This window comes from Podarcis cretensis (assembly GCF_951804945.1).
Source record: "Podarcis cretensis genome assembly, chromosome: 4".
Lineage (NCBI taxonomy): Eukaryota > Metazoa > Chordata > Lepidosauria > Squamata > Lacertidae > Podarcis > Podarcis cretensis.
This window is the reverse complement of record NC_137173.1, coordinates 45,115,809-45,136,927: the sequence shown is the minus strand read 5'-3', so window position 1 is coordinate 45,136,927 and position 21,119 is coordinate 45,115,809. Positions and strand designations below refer to the sequence as shown.

General features: G+C 40.9%; 1 long non-coding RNA gene across 1 annotated transcript in view; it reads left to right on the top strand.

Annotated features, from left to right (window-relative positions):
- The window catches only part of LOC307215553, a 54,869-nt gene extending 34,173 nt beyond the window's left edge, over positions 1-20,696 (top strand). The window contains exon 3 of the long non-coding RNA XR_013838573.1: positions 20,629-20,696. This is a non-coding gene — a long non-coding RNA (uncharacterized lncRNA). The remainder of the gene's footprint in view (positions 1-20,628) is intronic.
- Positions 20,697-21,119: the final 423 nt, after the last annotated feature.

The window sequence follows — 21,119 nt, the reverse complement described above, 5'->3', positions numbered from 1 at the left end:
TTACTTACTTTGAGAGACGTGTATGTCTCCTATAATAGTATGTCCATAATAAATAATGTCTCCTTACATAAAACCAGACCACTAATCTATCTAGCCCAGGCATGTCCAAATTCCATTTTGGGGGCTTAATGCGGCCCACCGGTCGATTTAAGCCGACCCCTGTGGCAACTTCAATCCTAAAAAAAGCTCAACAACTTTGGTCAGCCCTTACGCATGTTTGAGCACCCCTGATCTAGCCCAATGACAGGCAGTGGCTTTCCAAGGTTTCAGCTGGCAGACTTTCCCATCTCTCTCTGGAGATGCCAGGGATACAACCTCAGACCTTCTGCATGCCAAACATATGATCTACTACTGGTGGAATTCTGGTCCGTAATTTGCCCCAGTGGTCAAGAGGACTGTGACCAGATCAAACCAGAGGCTGACATCAGTTTGTAAAATTTAATGCAGATATGTTATCAGAAAACCAGTGAATGCATTTTGATTTATGAAAGATGTCAGAATAATCATAATATCAAAAGAAATCAAAAGCATATGAGAGATAAATGAACCTTGGGAAGGGAAAAATATAAGAGAAAGGGTAAGCAAGAGAACAATTAGGATGCATGGCATACATAGGGAACCAAATACAACTTAACTTTTCAACTAAATGCTATTAAAATAGAAGAAATGTTGAAGCCTGGAATGAAATGACTGCTGCAAGCAGTAATTACAGCGTGTATATCAAAGGGTGAAATGAAGAGAGAGGAGGGATTGTCTACAGCTCTCTTTTCAAGTGTTCACTTGGAGGCATAGCTGTGTAGTGTGGGATATGGCCCTAATCCCACCTCTCTCTGTACTGGATCACATCAGCTCTCTGCAGGATCTTAGCCAAGTTTTCTCATCTCTTTCTGCCTTTGTTTCTCTTCTCATACAGGCTGCTTTCCACTGGGACCTCTGTGGGGCAGGTTGTGAGTTTTATATAGCAGTGATCTGAAAACACGTCTTCATTCTACTTTTCAAGTTGCAAACCTGGAACAGCACTTGCCAGGGGTCAGGAGAAATTCAAAAAATTATCACTTATTACATATTGTTGCCTCAGTGGGCTTATGGTAGGGATGGGTGAATCTGTCAGTTTTAATCTCTCTCCAGTTCTCATTTTCCCAGACTTCACTTCTTCACATCAGTGTATTTTTTTTTTAAAGAAAAAGTTCTCGTGAAAATTCACCAACATTTAGTGTGAATTTCTCTTAATATACACATGTTTGTATGTCATTTTATCTAACATACACATTTTTGAAAACATTTCCCCCATATATAATGCATTTTGGAATGTTGTTTTGATGAGTACAAGCATTTTTGTGCACATTTACCTCCAAATATACATTGTTTGTACATGTTAGCTGAAGAATTGCATTGCAAAATGCGAATTTCAGGGAAGCCTGTGTTTTACTTTGTGCTTTGCTTCAGAAACTGAAAATTGGGTAGGTTTACCTTTAAAAGCAAATGGAATCAAATTTCTCTCCCACCCCTGGTTTATAGTGATAAGCAGTGGTTGTTGCAGCAGTGGCTGTGTGTGTGTGTGTGTGTGTGTGTGTGTGCATGTGCATGCATGCATGTGTGATAGTCTCCAACTGCTCTGAAAATGCTGGGACCATGATGAAAACCCTTGAGCTATTACAGCTTCTCACTTTGTCACACAGAGTCCCCAAATCCCATCTTTGTTGAGGTAGGCTAGCCGAAAATAGCTTTATCTTGGGGGCAATTTGGGGAAGAGAGAGTTGCAAACTGAAGTCTCTTTCTCTTCCTCCTATTCCACCATCACCTTCTTTGCCACTGCTCCTGGGAGACACAGAAAGTGGGATGGGAAGAAGAGGAAAGAGTCTTGTGCTGGGTCCAAGGAGTAGCAGCAGCAGCAGGAGGAAAGGGGATTGAAGCAACCAGGATGCCACCTGCCACTGTCCCTGGCATGAGAGGCTGCGACTTTCTGGCTTGGCAGACCTGCAGCCACTCATCCAGGTGGCCATTCCCAATGAAAACAAGAAGGAGAAAGTGAGTCAGGTCAGGGCTGAAGAAAAGTTGGCAGCTGGATGAGACCCTGTGCAGGAGTAGGCCCTGGGGCTGGTGGGGAAGTGTATAGCTGGTGGGGTGCAGACAGGCTTGTGGGGGTTGGAGTTTGAGAGGTGTGGGAGCAAGGAGATTATGGGTGTTGAGGGTGGGCACTGGAGCTAGCTGGGCTTTCACAAGGGGTTGTCAGCATAATAAAAATCTTAAGGTGCAAAAAAGCACCTCCTCCCGGCAGTGATACTGATGTAGAAGAGAATGTCCCCATTTTCATCTGAGGAATGTTGGAGGATATGCTGTGTGTATTTTCTGTGTTTGTATTTTCCTTCAAATGAATGTTCCACTACTGTTCGCTTCTATCCCTCCTCTGTAAAGCTTTGTTTAAACGATGCTATATCAGGATGTCCTCTTGTTTCAAAGCCTGTGGTGACCCCCACTTTTCACCTTCCAGTAGTGCTTCTGAAGCAACACCAAATCTTAACATAATAGCAATCAAGCAGAGGCAATGCAGAGGAAAGTGGTGGCCACTGGGCTACTGCAGAGGAGGATGGCTGGCTGCTGAAAAAGAAGATAATGGCTTCCTGGGTCACTGCAGAAGACAATGGTAGCTCACCTAGGCCACAAGCAATGGCACAGCAATTGGTTAAAGAAAGAACTTTCCCAGAAAAGCCACCACCATTTCTTATCAAAAGCACCTCCCTCTGTAGAATTTTTAAAAAATATTTTATTGCATCCCTTAAAAATCATTATTTTCTCCCAGGTTTTTCCCAGCTGACAAACTGAATTGAAAACTTTGGCTCAGCTCTAGTTGCATATAAATTCTCCAAAAACTGTTTGGTCCTAACTTCAGGTGGTGCCTCTAGGCACTACAGTAATACAAATAATAACCTGGGGCCATCCGAGCCCCCTATGTGCAGTAAACAGGCCTTTTGCTTGCAGTGCGCTTTGAAGAGGGGATAAATATTACAGTCATAAGAGTGCAACTCTTTTTATAGAATATTGTCAGCATGAGTGACATTTTACCTAACGAGCATCTGTAATTGCTAATAGGAATTACATGCATAAGTTCCTGCACATTTGCATGACATATACCCTTTCAAATTATTTTAATACAGCTTTTGTTGGAAGAGAGATCTAATATGTTGAAGGAAACTGGAGGACCATTTTTGATTTTTCCATGTATCATACAGTAAATTATTGATGAATTTCTGGAGAAAACAAGCTTTAATGGCCTATTAGGGCATTTATTTGAATTAAAGGATAAAACCAGTCACTCACCAAAATGATCTAACCCACACTTCACAGGCAATTGCGCAAATTATCCAAAAGCAACCGTGACATGAACCACTTTCCATTTCCAATATGACACATGCAGATAGGGCTTGCCACTTCCAGGGCTATATCTCAATTATTTGGAAAAAGAAAAAAGCGAGAGAGGCAACTTTAGCAAATGCATTCAATTAAAGCCTATTTTTAATCAATCTCAACCTTGCCTGACCAATGCTGCTTTGATCCAAGTCAAGCCTGCTTGCAAAATAATTAAGGGATGGAGAAGCCCAAGATTGGAATAAAATACTGTCTGAAAGCAGGAGATGAAAATTATTCCTCTAGGACTGGCTGCAGGTAGATACTAGTGTTGTGCCAAAAATTCCACTAGGAACTTTTTTTTAGCATGTTCATGAGGTGCAGGAGGGTGGGGGGAAATGAAAGGGAGTGAGACAAAGCTCCCAGCCTTCAATGAGGAAGGGAGAGGGCAGGAGACTTAAGTTTAATACTCCAGGGAAAGAAAAATGGATTGTACTGATCTGGTATCAGATCAAATGAACCTCAACAAATAGAATAGATGCAGCATATTAAGTACGATACTGTTTGCAAGTTTAAAAATGAATGCTTTCATGTGATCTTCTATTTTTCATGAAAACAATCTAGTTACCTGTAAATCACTGGGTTAATTTGAATCCCTGCTACTGTGTAAGCCCAGTGGTCAGTCTCTCTTAGTGCTGCCTGTTCTGTCTGAAGGTGAATCTCCAGCATCTCATATAGACAAAGGTATTTTCTCAGCCCTACTCCCTGATATGAATTTAATGATATGTTGGAGCTTAAACCAGGGATATCTTGCATGCAAAGAGCATGTGCTTGACCACTCAATTTGGGTCCTCTCCCCATATGAGGTTTCAGCTATTAACTTTTTCTCTAACATGTTTCACAAAGCTAATGTTCCATGGACAACCACAAATTTCTGTAGGTATATTGTCCCCAATACCTTTTACTCTTTTCCTCAATCCCCCAGTAGATAATTTAAATGGTTAAAATATATATCATATTTATCCAGTATAAATGGCTGAAAATGCTACTGCTGTTTCAGCTGGGTTGCAATTCTGTTGATTTTATGTCTTGCCTTATATCAGCAGTATGACGTGAATATTTGCATTATGGATATCTGAAAAATTCTAGTCACTGCTGATTAATTCTCACATTCCTATCTCTAGCTGAATGACTCACTGTGGACCTACCGTACTTCTGCTCCTATAAATTAGAGACTGCTGTTCTGGTTGTCTCTTCACAACCTTTTCTATTTGAGTTGGCAGTGGTGGGCTGAGCCCAGGAGTGAATTGTATGAACATTTTTGTTCTGGGTAGGGAAACTCAAGTAAACACCCTTATGTAACTGGCATTCCTCACTTATGATCCTAAACAGTTTTAGGGGGGAAATAAATTTTCCTGAAATCACTGGACAGTTATTTCAAGTGAAAATGTTTCATAGCAAGGTGTAAAGTCCACAATGTTGGACTTTAGGGGGAAGCTCTGAGGGGGTTAAATCAGTTTCAAGGCCTGGGACTGGTGCCAGTAATATTGTATCTGGACAGGTTTAAATTGAATTTTAGCCACCAAATGTACATGTTCAGATCTCCAGAGGAAGCTGTTTTTTCATGTGGGTGAGGTAGACAGAGGCAGCTGTTCAAATTGAATCCACGGCATCAAACAACTTGTGAGCTGATTGAATTTAAAATTGGAATTTCTTATTCCTTGATTTTTGCCTCAAAATAGGGTGAGGGGGTGCAGGTGGCTGATAAACAAAACGATATCACTCAGCCATAAGGTTAAAAAAACCCAAAGCAACAAGAATGTAATCTTTTTTGGGGGGGAGAGGGAGGAATCAACAATGAATTATAAAACTACTTTCTCAGCTGGTGAAAAATCAGCAGAGGTCTGTTGACCTTAAAAGGAGAAATACTGGTTTACACTGTATGAGGATAAAGCTTTAGCAGACTCTGTGGCCGGCTAAGCCAGCTCTAAGAACACCATATTGACTTCAGAAGTAATTAAATTCATACTAGTGAGCAGGAGAACTGCAACTGGTAAAAAAGGGAAGCATATACGTATGAAATCAAACATTAATGGTAATGCAATAGACTGTATTCTACACATTTATTAAAACACAGTGTTTGAGAGTGAGGCTAGACATGATGTGACAAGACCCTCATCCCCACATAAAACCCTCCCTCCTTATAGCCGTGACCATGCAGGATTATTGTTATGTTCTGCTGCTGCTACAGTGGCAACAACAGCACCACCTTCTGCCCTTCTTGGCCGGCCATGATTTTAGCAGTATGGGGGGGGGGGAGGCAATACTGCTTGTGAATGAGAGCTAAGCTCAACTTTCATCCATTGTGGTCGTCCATGATCTATGCAAAATGCACTGCTGCAGACCCAATTTATATGAAATCTACATTTCAGAGATCTACAGATTTCATAGAACTATAGGCTGGATTTTGTTGATTTTATAGTTCTTTAGGCCAGGGCACTGAATTTTGGGCAAATTGAGGTGGGCAGCTGCTGTGGATGGAAATCAAGCTTTGTTTCCATTAGCAATGAAGCTTTAGCCTACTGCTAAGATGCCCATCTAGGGGCCCAGAGCGAAGGGTGGAGAGTAGCAGCAGAGGTGGACCAGGGCACAAGGGGCTCTTGAGAGCCCCTGGGGCCCTCAGTCAGTGCCTGGCCTGGCCAATCACTGAGCTTGGTGGTCCTGGTTGGAATCTCTAGCTGTGTCAGTAACTCATCAGCTGAAACATCTGTCCGAAGAAACAGCAGTCTATCACTTCCATGGCAGCCTGCTCAACATGAAGCAAAAGGAAGAGGAGGGCACAGAGAAGAGGCAGTGGCCTTGGCCACTTTTTGCTGTGGTTCCATCCACAGCCAATTCGCTTAACTCCCATTGCTGGCATGTACCACTCCCTAGAAGAAATCACCCAACAGATTAATATTCAACAGAAATAACACTGTCTTACCCATTTGTGGGTTTTGTTGCTATTTATGTGCCTGAGCCTTGCTGTCTTTTGAGAGGTTCATTATAGTTACTTCCTGCTAAATTGTATTTTTTTGTACTTTTTTTTCTTGTAAAGGACCCTGATCATTTTAGTAAAGATACAAATATCTGTAAGCAAACCAATCAACCAACAAAAAAGGGTGTGATGTTCAGTTTTTACATAAAACATTGTGCCTTGAATGTGTGATCCAAGTTTCATTCTGATATCTCTGTTTTTCAGCTGGGTTTTCAGATCATAGAGAAGCTTGCTTTGACAAAAATCTTGCATGAAGCATTTAAATCAGCAAGTAAATGCCAACAAGTGATTTGGAGGAGGCCATTTGCCATGCCAGGCTGGCCAAGTCCTCAAAAATGTCCTGCCAGCCACTTCTTTTTACTCCTGTGCCATCCTTGTTCTGTCTTCTGACTCTATCCTTCCTGCTTTCTCATATATACTTCTTTCTGACAGAGGGGGAAAGTGTGTGCAACGATTTTACATAGGAGCAACCTTGCACACACTTTGTTGTTTCAATAGCCCAAAACATTTTTTTTGAAAAGAGGTTATGGTGGCTCAGTGAAAGAAGTTGGGCTGGTAAATGAGCCAAACATTATTCCCTCAGGGATCCAATTTCCCCAAGACTACCAGTCTTTAACCTTTTCAGTTAAGATGCCACATTTACTGAGAGCCAGTGTAGGATAATGGCTGGAGGGTCAAAGTAGGGCCTGGGAGACCAGTGCTCAAATTTCTGCTCAGTAAGCCTAACCTATCTTTTAGTCTAACCTACCTCACAGTGTTTGTTTATGTAAGTAATTATAAACCATCCCATCACAGAAAATAAAGCAAGGTGGTATGCAGATAACAACAGAATACAACAATAAAAACATTGGTAAATACTTGGTTTAATGTGGTTTGCAATGACGATAAAATAGAGCTTGTGGAGGACTATCCATGTCCCCTCGAGCTCCTTGGAGGAAAGGTGGGATATAAGTGAAACAAATAAACACAATACTTTTCATGACTCCACCTTTCTGAAGACTAGAGCTGTGTGCAGATGGCCCCTTGAAATTCTCTACCCTACTAGTGGGCAATCAAAATGGGGGAACCGTTTCACCAAATTCCTCCAGGGGAAGGAGAAATTTCTCAAAGATTATTGCAAGTTGAGATCACCATTAACAGTGGCAGTAGACAGCGCCTTTCTCCTCCCTTCCTAATTATGTTTGTTTGCTGCAACAGCAAGTGATAGGAGGACAGTGTATATTGGCAGCTTGACCATCATTTTGCATCCTCAATGCCCCAGGGGCATTATGTGTAGGGAGATGGCAGCTGCCATGGAGAGATGCAGATGCTGCTGCTCTTCCTTGCTTTCTTTGTTCCTGCCATATCTTTTCTTCTTGTTCCTCCTGACCTCACTACAGCCAGGCCTAGCCCTCAGCCTTGTAGCTTGGATTTAGTAGAACCTCGCTTTGACAAATGGTTTTGTCCAGATCTCTCACATACACCCACCACCTTCATTTATAGTACAGTACAGAGTAGTCGTGTGCCAATAGCTCATATAAATCTTGCCAATAATAAAGGCATTGTTTAGTTTGCACTGTTCTTTCAGGTGAGAGACAGCCCATGCCTCAAAAGGGCTTACAGTGTGTTGACAAGACAGACAAGCAAACAAAAGTAGATAGGCAGTTGCTCAGAGTTTCATTAGCAATGGCTTATACAAAATCAGGACATCAGGAGGGGAGAGAGAGAGAGAGTAAAAAAAAGATCTCGCGTTTGAGCTACCTCTGCCTCCAATGCTGTTTCATAATGTTTGGACTGGCACTAAGATTGGCAGCTCATTCATCTGCTGACAGGGATTTAGAACTTCGGCTACCAAAGTTACTGAAAGGTAGAAAAATAAACAACAGGCCTGGTAATCATGTGCTAAAAAGGGAGAGGAAGGCTCCTTCACCTCAGTTTTGTTACCCCCCCAGGGAAAGGAAGTGAAGATGAGAGAAGATTGTCTGCCCACCCGGCTTTAGCAAGGCTGCTCTTTTGTAAAATGTCGTGGATTGTCTGGATTTACATCAACAAACAAAGGGATATATATATATATATATATATATATATATATATATATATTTCATGGGAATTATGTTGGTTTCTGACACATACAATTTCTAAAACATACAATTTCAGAAAACAAATAAAGTAATGGCATAAGATGAAAAATCATAGAAAAAAGTATTGTTTCTTCTAGGCAAGTTAGCAAACATGTCTCCCTCCATTGTCAGGGCTTGCCCAGAGGTGGCTTGTGATGGTCCCCAAACTGTATAAACTACATAAATGCCTGCTGATTTTGCATAGTAGAACAAAAAGCCTAGATTATGGCTCAACCAATTTCTGTCCTGTGCTAACTTACTGTGTTCACAAAATGGTATCTGGGTTGTTGCGTTTGTGAGCAGATTTTTTATGCATACGCACATGTCAGGCTTCTGCCAGCGACTCCCATGGCTTGCTATGGTTGCCCAGGAACGTACAAAGGCAAGGAATGTTCTTACCGCCCACTTTTTATTCAGTATTTACAGAGAGAGGCTATAAAACCCAGCCTCTTGGATGATGGTGTTGTCCTGTGTGAATCTTCACTGCCCCATCTCTTCTACTTCCTCATTCATCAATCTCAACATCTCTCCTATGGGTGCTGAGAAGTGCCCACTGTCTTTGAACTCTTTGCTGTCCTACTTTCAAGGATCACTGGGTTCGGTGTGGGGTCTGGAATGCTTTCTAAAGACAGCTGTTGCCCCCCTGCTGCTTCTCAGCCTTGTAGCTTGGATTTAGTAGAACCTCGCTTTGACAAATGGTTTTGTCCAGATCTCTCACATACACCCACCACCTTCATTTATAGTACAGTACAGAGTAGTCGTGTGCCAATAGCTCATATAAATCTTGCCAATAATAAAGGCATTGTTTAGTTTGCACTGTTCTTTCAGGTGAGAGACAGCCCATGCCTCAAAAGGGCTTACAGTGTGTTGACAAGACAGACAAGCAAACAAAAGTAGATAGGCAGTTGCTCAGAGTTTCATTAGCAATGGCTTATACAAAATCAGGACATCAGGAGGGGAGAGAGAGAGAGAGTAAAAAAAAGATCTCGCGTTTGAGCTACCTCTGCCTCCAATGCTGTTTCATAATGTTTGGACTGGCACTAAGATTGGCAGCTCATTCATCTGCTGACAGGGATTTAGAACTTCGGCTACCAAAGTTACTGAAAGGTAGAAAAATAAACAACAGGCCTGGTAATCATGTGCTAAAAAGGGAGAGGAAGGCTCCTTCACCTCAGTTTTGTTACCCCCCCAGGGAAAGGAAGTGAAGATGAGAGAAGATTGTCTGCCCACCCGGCTTTAGCAAGGCTGCTCTTTTGTAAAATGTCGTGGATTGTCTGGATTTACATCAACAAACAAAGGGATATATATATATATATATATATATATATATATATATATATATTTCATGGGAATTATGTTGGTTTCTGACACATACAATTTCTAAAACATACAATTTCAGAAAACAAATAAAGTAATGGCATAAGATGAAAAATCATAGAAAAAAGTATTGTTTCTTCTAGGCAAGTTAGCAAACATGTCTCCCTCCATTGTCAGGGCTTGCCCAGAGGTGGCTTGTGATGGTCCCCAAACTGTATAAACTACATAAATGCCTGCTGATTTTGCATAGTAGAACAAAAAGCCTAGATTATGGCTCAACCAATTTCTGTCCTGTGCTAACTTACTGTGTTCACAAAATGGTATCTGGGTTGTTGCGTTTGTGAGCAGATTTTTTATGCATACGCACATGTCAGGCTTCTGCCAGCGACTCCCATGGCTTGCTATGGTTGCCCAGGAACGTACAAAGGCAAGGAATGTTCTTACCGCCCACTTTTTATTCAGTATTTACAGAGAGAGGCTATAAAACCCAGCCTCTTGGATGATGGTGTTGTCCTGTGTGAATCTTCACTGCCCCATCTCTTCTACTTCCTCATTCATCAATCTCAACATCTCTCCTATGGGTGCTGAGAAGTGCCCACTGTCTTTGAACTCTTTGCTGTCCTACTTTCAAGGATCACTGGGTTCGGTGTGGGGTCTGGAATGCTTTCTAAAGACAGCTGTTGCCCCCCTGCTGCTTCCTCTTCCTCTTCCTCCTCCTCTACCATTATTCCCCAACTTTTTCCATCATCTGCCTCTGAGCTGTAACCTCCCACAAACCCCTGTTGTAAATCTAAACTTTCTTCCTTTTCTCTGGAAGGGTCAGGCTGGGGAGATGGTCACCACTTTTCCTCCTCTGCCCAGTCTCTGACAGCACACAAAATGATTATGAGGTGGTCCAAACTTTAAAAACAACCCCCCCCCAAAAAAAAAAACAGTACAGAGAGAAAGATGGCTGGTTCTTACAATTCCTTAGGAAGGGACTACTCATTAGTTACATCCACCCACCCACCCATTCCTGTATTTTTGCATCCCTTATCTTATGGTTCAGTGTTGTATTGTGTGTCGAGGTCCCCAAGCCACCCCTCAAATGATTCACAAATCACACAATTTTTGTTTAAGGTTTTTGGCATAATTTTGGCCCCAACTTTATTAAAATACATAATCTGTGAGTGGTTGCTTAGGCATTGGTTAAGACTATCTGTCCCCGCGCCTGGGACAGAACTGACTTTCCAAACTCCCTCAGAAGCCAGTGAAGGGAAAACAATATTGGGGATCAGTTGAGCTGAGTTACAGGCCCTCACCGTTCACCCAACCTGCTCCCCAGGGCTTGCCAGCCCTGGTCCCATTTCAGGGATTGGACAAAATCATGGCAAGCCCCTGGATTCCTTTAACGGAATTCCCTTCCACACCATCATTGGAGGGGCATGCCCAGCCTATCCTTACCTCTCCTCCCCCAATTTTTATAACCACAACCTTGCAAGTTGTGACGAATTGCTAAGTAGTAGGCAAAAACCAAATGGCACCAGCCAATCAGCCAAATGGACAAAATTCCTACTAGGCCCCTGCCCCAACAGCAGACGACCCCATGACAGGCATAGCAAGGTCAACCGGAACTCAGGGCGGGCGGGCGGGCGGGCGGGTGATCCGATGCACTCAGCGAAAGAGAAAGCAAAAGCTGAGTGCCCCAATATTTAAAGCCTTTGGTCCCACCCACCATATTGCAACATGCAATTTGCCCCAGCAACCCGGCCATCCAATCGTTGCCCCAGGCCAGCTCACTTTTACCTGCCTGGCAACAGAGGGTTGGCTTGGCAGACCCCGCCGCAACACGTGCTCTCATTTCAGGGAGAACACGCTTTCTCATCACTGAAATGGGCAGATGTTTTATGGAAAGTCTTCCACAAGCTTAACACCTTTATGATATAATGCTCAACATTTGTGGCTTGAGTTCTTGAAGTATCTCCTCTACACATATGGCATTTTCCTGGTTTTGGGTTGTGATATAGATGCTATTTATCTGTGGTTGCTGGCTATTGACCAGGGAGAAGTTGGATGAGACTTGCCTTAGTTTTAATATACACACAGCTAGCAGATTTTGCCTATATATTGGGTGTGGAGTAGAGACCCAGTCCACATACAGTGTACTACTGGCATTCCTTATCTCAGAGCAATCCCTAATGGCAAGAGCCCCTCTGAAAGTATGTGCCCCAAATCCTTTAAGACCCTAGGAAAGTGCATCTGCAACAAAGTCTGTATCATAATACTCATCTGTAGACCATCGTCTTTTGACAGTGATTTGAATGGGAATTCACAGTTCCTACTAGAGTCACTAATTACACTACTTGTCTTACATTACTACAACTGGATTAAGACCTCTGTCTTAATTTTTTAGACAAAGTTGAGCAGTCTAAGGTGAGCAGGTCATCCTAAGAATTATGCCTATATCTGTAACATATATTAATCAAATGGAAGCTTTAATTCCCGTTTCAAGCTTTGGGACCAGAATATATTAGTAGCATTGTGAGAGAAATAATGGAAACACACAAATAAAGCATATAAAATAGCTGACCTTGCATAAGTGTTTGCCTTTTAGGCAACATCAAAATAGGTCCCCAGATCTGCTTCCCAGGGCTTTATTTTAAAAAAAGAAGTTTGAAGCATCATTTTTAGCTTGACTACAATTGTGATATTCCATTCTCTGAAGAATAAGCATAAGAAGCACGCATCATGGCTGACTTAACGGTGACTTTGACTTTATTTCCGATGTTAAAAAAAGGAAACTTCAAAAATTTCCCACAAAGACTAGGATGTTTTCCACTATTTTTAAAGAACAAACAACAAAAAACTTCTCCCTGCTCTACTTTATCTAGAGGCAAAAGAGCTCTCTGTGTATGTGACAGCTGAATAAAATCCTCTTTGAGATAGCAAAATGGAACCCGCAAGTACAGCTCTTTCCAAGCATAATATCATTGAACTGCTACTACCTCTTTGTTCTTTCCAAACCTACTTTAGAAAATAAAAGGGGTGGGGAAAACGAGAGCCTGTGCATATGATATAATGAGGGTTGGGGCTGGTTTCCCCCCTTGCTGATTTATGAGAGCAAGGAAAGTTTGTGAAAGATAGAAACTGTGAATCCCCTCTATTATCATCACGCCTTTCTTTTGAGGTGGCAGATGTGCCCTACAATACTTTCCTCCCCTCCAGATGCCTTTCAGGCATTTTTCCCCAATTGCCATATCTATAATAAATGCCTTTACAACAGCTTAATGCTCCTCTCTAGGAAAATGCAAAGTCCTGTGTTTCCAGGGTGCAAGGTGACCCACTCTACCACGAAAAGGACAAACCAATGGGAAATCATTGCTATTAAAATAGAAATATGTACAGGTTTTAAACCTGTCAGTTTAAGGAGAGGGAAGCACAATTCCCTCCAAGAAGAATAAATGTTATAATACCACATCACACATACAAATTTACAAGTGCCTCGCCTCCTTTTCACTGGAAGTTCCACCTTTTGATATGAATCAATATAAAGCTTATATCAAATGATATAAATGTAATATAAACTTTGTATATATATTTTTGGGGAAAAGTTTGTTTTAGGGTATTGTGTAGCTTATGTATGTGACCATCTCAGTGTTCCTGACCTGAAGGAACAAGTTTTGAGTCCCTCTTGACCTACAATGTGGCTCAAAGATGATGATGAAGATAATGATGAAGAGCTTGCTTTTGAGTGTAAGCCAGTCCTTTCCCTCTTGGTGATAATTAATATGTTTTGAGTCCCAATGTGTTTAGTTATTTTCATCCCCCAGCCAATAGAAAAAGGGGTGCAAACAACTCACCATCCTGTAGGAAAAGGTCCCCCATTATTATGGAGCTGTAGGGTCCATTTTGCTCTTGTGTCCATTATGCATCTTTCCCTACCTATCACCACAATATGATTGCCCCCTCACTTCCCTCCTCATGTGTTCACATGCTTTCCCCCCCACCACCACTGCCCTATTCTCTTTTTTCTTGGCCACAGTTCCTCTGCTTTCAGAACTTATTGTGGTTAGCATAATGCATTTGCTGATAATAATGCTGATCATAGTTCAAATGAGAGCCTTCAAGTACCATTCTAACCATGATTGCAAACTGTGGTTTGTGGCTAATTATGGTTAGCGTTAGGATTGGAGGACGCATAGCACTAAACATGGTTAACTACAAAGAAAATGAAGGCAATGGAGATTTGCATGCTACTGAAGAGCAGGAAGAGATGCAAGGAATAATTGAGAGCCCTAAGTCTCATGGATGATTCTGTACATGTCTGAATCCCACCTGGTGTCTGCACTTACTCCGTGTATCCTCTGGCTACTTAATATACAATTTTCACATTATCAAATACAGTGCAGGTTTAATTTAGGGCTCTGAACAGTTTGCAATCTTATCATTTGATACAAGGAAATAGGGAAAGAAACCCATGTATGTCCTTCGGCTACTACATAACAATTTTCACATTATCAGATACACTATATGTTTAATTTGAGGTTTAGACCAGTTTACAGTCTTATCATTTTTTTTACAAGAAAGTAGACATTTAATTAACAGATCCATAAAGGACACACATACTGCAGCTTTACCTCACCTCTCTGAGGACAAAGTTTAATTAAAGTATTGGGCTACAGAAATTGGCGCTGATCTACAGATTTTCCCAGATGGGTCAAACATAATGATCATTTGTAAAGCATATGAATACAGTATTTGTGAAATTATCAAGGTAGTTCTGTTACCCTGACACACTCATAAGTTATTGTTTTATATCTGAAGAAGCAATTTTATGATTCATCGTATGGTTAATTCCAGCAACACAACAATAAGGAAGTTTTTGGTTCTGTTTTACTCTCATAGTTACATTCAGTGCGGGAATAAAACCCATATTGTTCTAAAATGAAAGTGCTTCAATTGCTCTTTTGCAACCGTAAGTGCTGCTGAATAATTGGGAATGAGTTTCCAATAAAAAAAGACCCTGAGGTGTTTTTATTAGGAACTTTAATGGAAGAGAATTATCCCAAGTGGGAATTCCAGGCTGGATTTGCAAAGTCTTCATTTTGTATCGTTCAGTCAAGCTGAAAGGAACATTGCTGCTGCCGACACAAATAATAATCATGCTTAGACAGTGGAGCTTGGAAAAAGTAATTTAATTAATTTGCAGCAGATTTAAAATGGGAAGCAATTTGTGTGCCAGTTGCTAATGGTTTGTTTACATTTTTAACAATCAAACACAGTGAACAATAATTAATAAGTTACACTACGCTACATCTTCTACCTACACATTTTAGTGTGTATTACAAGTACTATTTCAGGCTCACATTATCTGTGTGAGGTCTAAGAGTGACAACAGGAAAACCAGGCTTAATTAAAGTCCCACAGAATCACATGTCAGCTAACCAGCATATATATTAGGCTGTTTTGGTTTCATTTGTTTGCAGTGCATTTGGAATATTTCACCTATTTCTTTCTACGCTCTGCTAATATTGTCAACAGCACTGGTTCATGGAAAGAGAACAAGTTTACCTCAGCATGGGCAACCATGAGCAAATGAGCAGCTTATCCATTGTCTTAAACTGCAGAAGAGCCATGCCAAAACACACACACACAAAAAAATACCATTCTGCATGGTTCCCCCTCCCCCAAACATTCCCCTTCAGCAAATGAAAAAAAAAATGGCAATCAAAATTTAGCAAAGCGGAGAGCAAATTCTCATGGATCAGATTCAAAGGTTTTGTTGTGGTTTCCATATTTCTGAAGTGTCTGAGAGATTTTGTGAATGTCCTTTTTTCTTTCATTCGGAAACGTGTATTAAAAAACATGTATAGGGAGAATAGCAAGTGAATGGAGGAGCTGGGAGTCTCCAGGTATCCACAGTGGGCCCCTGAGCTGGTGTAGGAATTGGCATGGGCCAAATGATGCTGACCCTTGGGGCCAACCTTGCAATCTTTCTTTCTCTCATATCCATATAGACTGTGTGTCTTCTTCTTTGGTGATCACTCATAGCCGAGTAAGATTGTCTTCCATAAACACGGTTTTAACAATGAGTCCGTAAGTGACTGTGGAGGCCAAAAAGCTTGGCCTATCACTCAACATCCCCCCCCCCCCAAAAAGGGGGGGGGGAGAAAAAAAAGACTGTGTGTATAGTACTGAGTACACGCTATGCCATTAAAACATATTTAAAGTGGATCTAGAAGGTTTTAACAACGTATTTGGGTGGTATGCATATTTGTGGTATGATAAGGTCAAAGCACATAAAGCGTTTAAAGTTTATTTACAGAAACAATGTAAAGTTAAGGAATGTTAGAAGGAGGCCGGAATGAATTTATGTGGCTTTAGCGGAAATATTATAAAGGATTAAGTAAAAATAGATTGTTAATGGATGAAAGGAGGAAAGGTAAAGTTACATTATATTAAGATAAATTATAGGATAAAAATTGGGAAAGATGGAAAGGATTTGCTGAAATAGCTAACTGAACTAGAATACAAAAAAAAGGGAGTTGCGAGGAGGTCAAGGAAACGAGTTAATGAAAGATAAGTTATGGGAAGGTTCGTTGTTGTTTTTTAATTGTTTCTATTTTTCTGTTTTTCTGTTTATTATTATTATTATTATTATTATTATTATTATTATTATTTTCTCTGTTCTCTTCTTTTTTTACTGTGATGTGTTGTTATGTTTTTGTTCAACTTGGAATTATGTCTTTTTCTTTTTGTAACATTTAAAACTTTAATAAATATTATTTAAAAAAATAAAAATAAAACATATTTAAAGCACATTCTTCCCCTCAAAGATTTCTGGGTTGTTAGTTCTTTAGTTCTGTTCTGTAGTTAGTTAAGGGTTGCTTTGAGCTGTAACTCTGTGAGTGGTAAGTTATAGTGCCCAGGACATTTTGAGGGGAAGAATATGAGCTCTGAATGTGCTTCAAAGCTGTAGTGTACTCAGTCTCTATCTGACTTCATCATGCACAACAGTATCCATTTCACTTGTCTTACTTTCCTCTATTTTTATCCTTTTTCTCTCTCTCTCTTTCACACCCACATCCACCTTCTTTTCCTGTAATGTTGTACTTCCTGAGGTGCCTTCAAATGCATGTAGAGCATATCCTTGGTCATTCCCTCTTAGTACATAATATTGCTCTCATCCATCTCATTGTAAATCATCTTAACAATTGCCCGGTTTGAGCACATTACTACAGTCCACTTTTCACTGCTATGGCTTCAGATGTGCTAAGATTCAAGCGGTTGAAAACTGCCACAATCTGCTATGCAAGCACACCCAGCGTGAAATGTGTCCTGTGCTATTTATAATGCAATAGAGATAATACAGTTGTTGAAATGAAAGTCAAATACAAAATCACCAAAGAAAATTACATTATATGCAAAATAACACAGCCCAGCACATCTAGCTGCAATTTAATTGACCAGATATTTTATGAAATCGTGATATTGAACAAATTTCTTCTTAAGAGTGGTTTGAAAAAGCTAAGAACAATGTGCAGGATCCAAACTTTTCTGCCTCTGATGGAGAAGGGAATACTTTTGCCAGTTTCCCCTTCCCTTGCAGCATTTACTGCCACCTCCCACACTGTTCCAGAACTTAGAGGATTCTCAAGAACAGTGTGGGAAGCAGTGCTGAGAGGGTGAAGAATTTGGGGGAAGAGTTTTTTTCTCTCCTGTCACCAGGATCCCTCTGCTGGATCAAAAGTTTTCCATGGAAAGAAGGCATCTTCTATCCATGGACACAGGTCGTGATGTGGTCTAAACCATTGAGCCTAGGGCTTGCCGATCAGAAGGTCAGCGGTTTGAATCCCCACGACAGGGTGAGCTCCTGTTGCTTGGTCCCAGCTCCTACCAACCTAGCAGTTTGATAGCATTACAAAGTGCAAGTAGATAAATAGGTACTGGTCTGGCGGGAAGGTTAATGGTGTTTCTGTGAGCTGCTCTGGTTTCACGAGAAGCAGCTTAGTCATGCTGGCCACATGACCTGGAAAAACTGTCTGCCTACAAACATTGGCTCCCTCGGCCAGTAAAGTGAGATGTGCACCACAACCCCAGAGTCATCTGTGACTGGACTTAACTGTCACGGGTCCTTTACCATTTTTTATCCATGGAAGATGTTGTCTAGCTCTAATCTCGTGTTTCTGGCATTATGAGTTTGGGGAAGGTTGGGGAAGTGGTCAGGTAAGGTTTTTGTTTTTTTAAGAGGAAGACCAAAGGGATGAACTGGATGCAATAGCTGCATCTAAGTGAGAAACAAGCAAGAAGGCAAAAAGAAGGTGGTGCTAGAGAGTTGCTGTGTGCGTGAGCTAGAATGTGGAGGGAGTTGTTGTGAGAGGTGCAGCAAAGACGTATCTTGCTCTGTGCTGGATCCAAAGTTGTGACTAATGGAGATGCAAGTTCTTTTGTGGGTGTTATGCTGTGAGCCTCTCCATCTTATAGCCAGGTTGTATAGATGTATAAATAAAACAATTCCTCTTAAACCATACACGGTCTACACTGTCCTTTCTGCCAAGGAAACTGAGCCTCTGGTAAGCACACAACCCTGGAGTCTCACACTTCTCAGTGATTGGGGTGGCATGTAACAATAATAATAAACAAAGTAGCTTGATTGCAAGTACTGGTGGTACTGGTTCTTAGGGAAACAACCGATGACAGGGTGATCAGCTGTTTATAACACTCAGAGTATTCATAGAAATGGAGTAGGGACTGGGTAAATAGCAATGGATCAAAAAGATAATGAATAGGTCTTTGGGAGTAAAGTATGTATCTCTAGTCCAGAGATTATAATAATCTTAGGTGGGTCTAATAGGAAAATTATGTGTTTTCCAATAGCAAGAAGGATTAACCCAATACTGAATAAATAAAAGCTACATTCATGGTGACAATCCAGCAATAATAATAATAATAATAATAATTTATTATTTATACCCCGCCCATCTGGCTGAGTTTCCCCAGCCACTCTGGGCGGCTCCCAATCAGTGTTAAAAACAGTACAGCATTACATATTAAAAACTTCCCTGAACAGGGCTGCCTTAAGATGTCTTCTGAATGTCAGGTAATTCTTTATCTCTTTGACATCTGATGGGAGGGCGTTCCACAGGGCGGGCGCCACTACCGAGAAGGCCCTCTGTCTGGTTCCCTGTAGCCTCACTTCTCGCAATGAGGGAACCGCCAGAAGGCCCTCGGCGCTGGATCTCAGTGTCCGGGCTGAACGATGGGGGTGGAGATGCTCCTTCAGGTATACAGGACCGAGGCCGTTTAAAGCAAACAACTTTAGGCACATCTCACACATGTCTGTCAAAATTTTAGACATCATTCTTGGAGTATCAGAATGGAGCACTTGCTCTGGCCATGTTGCAAAGTATGTTTGTAACTGGCTGAGTTACAAATGTGGCATATGGTATAACATGGTGGATTGTTTGAGAAGCACAAGCCCCAATGCCTGTGGTATACAGCATGCAGAGCTAGTTCTGTGGTTCTCTGGGTTTTGGCCAGTACATTTCAGCAGAAACTGTGATAATCATATTTGTTTCTTATAGCCAAATGAGAACATATTTCACAAAGGACTGATGCCAGAACCTTTATCACAAAGGGCTGCTTCTCATACATATATAATCCCAAATGTCAATTTATTAAAAACAGATTGTAATTTTCCAGTTTTACCTTTATAGAAATTGCATTCTTCTGATGGCACAGTCTCAATAAACTATGAAATCCATGTTTTTTAAATTTATTTTACAAGGTATGTGTAGAGGGTATTCATTCATTCATTTGTTTCTTCATTCATTAAATGGGCATCTCAATCTTCTGAGCACAAACAGGAAAAACACACTGTGCAAGACAAGTAGATCAAAACTAACCTATGTACAGCTCTGTACCACTTGCCTCTAGCTGTAACAGGAAATTAGCTTGGTAGCCATGCAAAGGCTACCCCAAGCCTTAAAGGCAGGGCTCAAGAGGTCTCTTATTCATTCTGCTCTTACAAAATCCTTGCACGACTCTGCAACAGAGATTGCTTTCTAGCATCCAAATGAGGCCAGAACAACAGCTTTGATAACTGGTGCTCATTAAAAGAAGCAGAACTATCTGATGAGTCTAAAAGAAGATGGATGTTGACCAGCTGTTGTTGGACTACAATTTCCATATTTCTTGACTATTGGCTATGCTGGCTATAGCTGATGGGACTTAGAATCCAACCACATCTGCATAGCCAAAGGTTAACAATTTCTATACTAAAATATTTATGAAAAATATTGATGGTTAGGTTACCTTTTAAAAACACACAGCGATGCTCAGAACTCTCATCAATTAATTTTAAACAGTAATGCTTAACATCAGCTGCATTTTCAAAAACCCTCAAATCCAATCGTGTGTGTGTAATGTATACGTGTATACATCTCCAGATGCTATGTTTGTTTCTGCATGTAAGGTATTCACATTTTTGCAAACTGGGAGAATTTTTGCAGACCCCCCTGTCCCATTGTCTGAGCTCAGTATCGCAACATTGTAGAATTACAAATTGGAATGGCAGCTGTAGGCTATCAACAGCAAACACTGGTTTGGATCAAAATATCATACACTCAACTCATTATTGAAAGAGTCATTGAGAATGCCAAGGGAAAAGATTCTCAGTCACCCTAAGCAGCTTGTTCCTTTGAAGAACCGTTCTTACAGTTAGGACTCCCCCACCCACACCCCACATGTAACGTAAGTCAACTGTCCTCCAATGGAAACCCATTGCTTCATGACCAGAGGTAATATTCACGGATATTGGTCATCAACTGTTCTCTTTCATCTCTCTGACAGACTGTTAAATATTTGAAGACTATCGATATGGCAGTGTGCTTTGGGCAGTTATAGTGCTGATTATGCAGAGAGCTTCATAAAACAATCCTGATTGGCTTTGGATTGTACAGTAGGCTTCAGCAGGTAATTGTGCATCATTTATCCCAGCTAGCATCTTCAATACCATTCAAGGCAATATCACGAAATTAGCTCTAATGAGTGATTTAAATGCTGATTGACTAGTTTTGTATCAGTAACATGTTTATTTGAGAGATTTATAGCTTACATTCAAATGTATTCTATCTCATGAGGGCTGCAATTTTATACTCGCTAAGCTGGGCTTACTTCTGAGTAGGCATACATAGAAATACAGTGTAAGACAAGTAACAAGACTGCCGTAATAAAACGAATCTCATTATTTGAAAATGTGATCAGAACTATTCCAAGGGAAACTATCCATCTGAAAGTTTTGCTTCTTTTGCTCTTTGTAGTACGATTACATTGCTGTAACC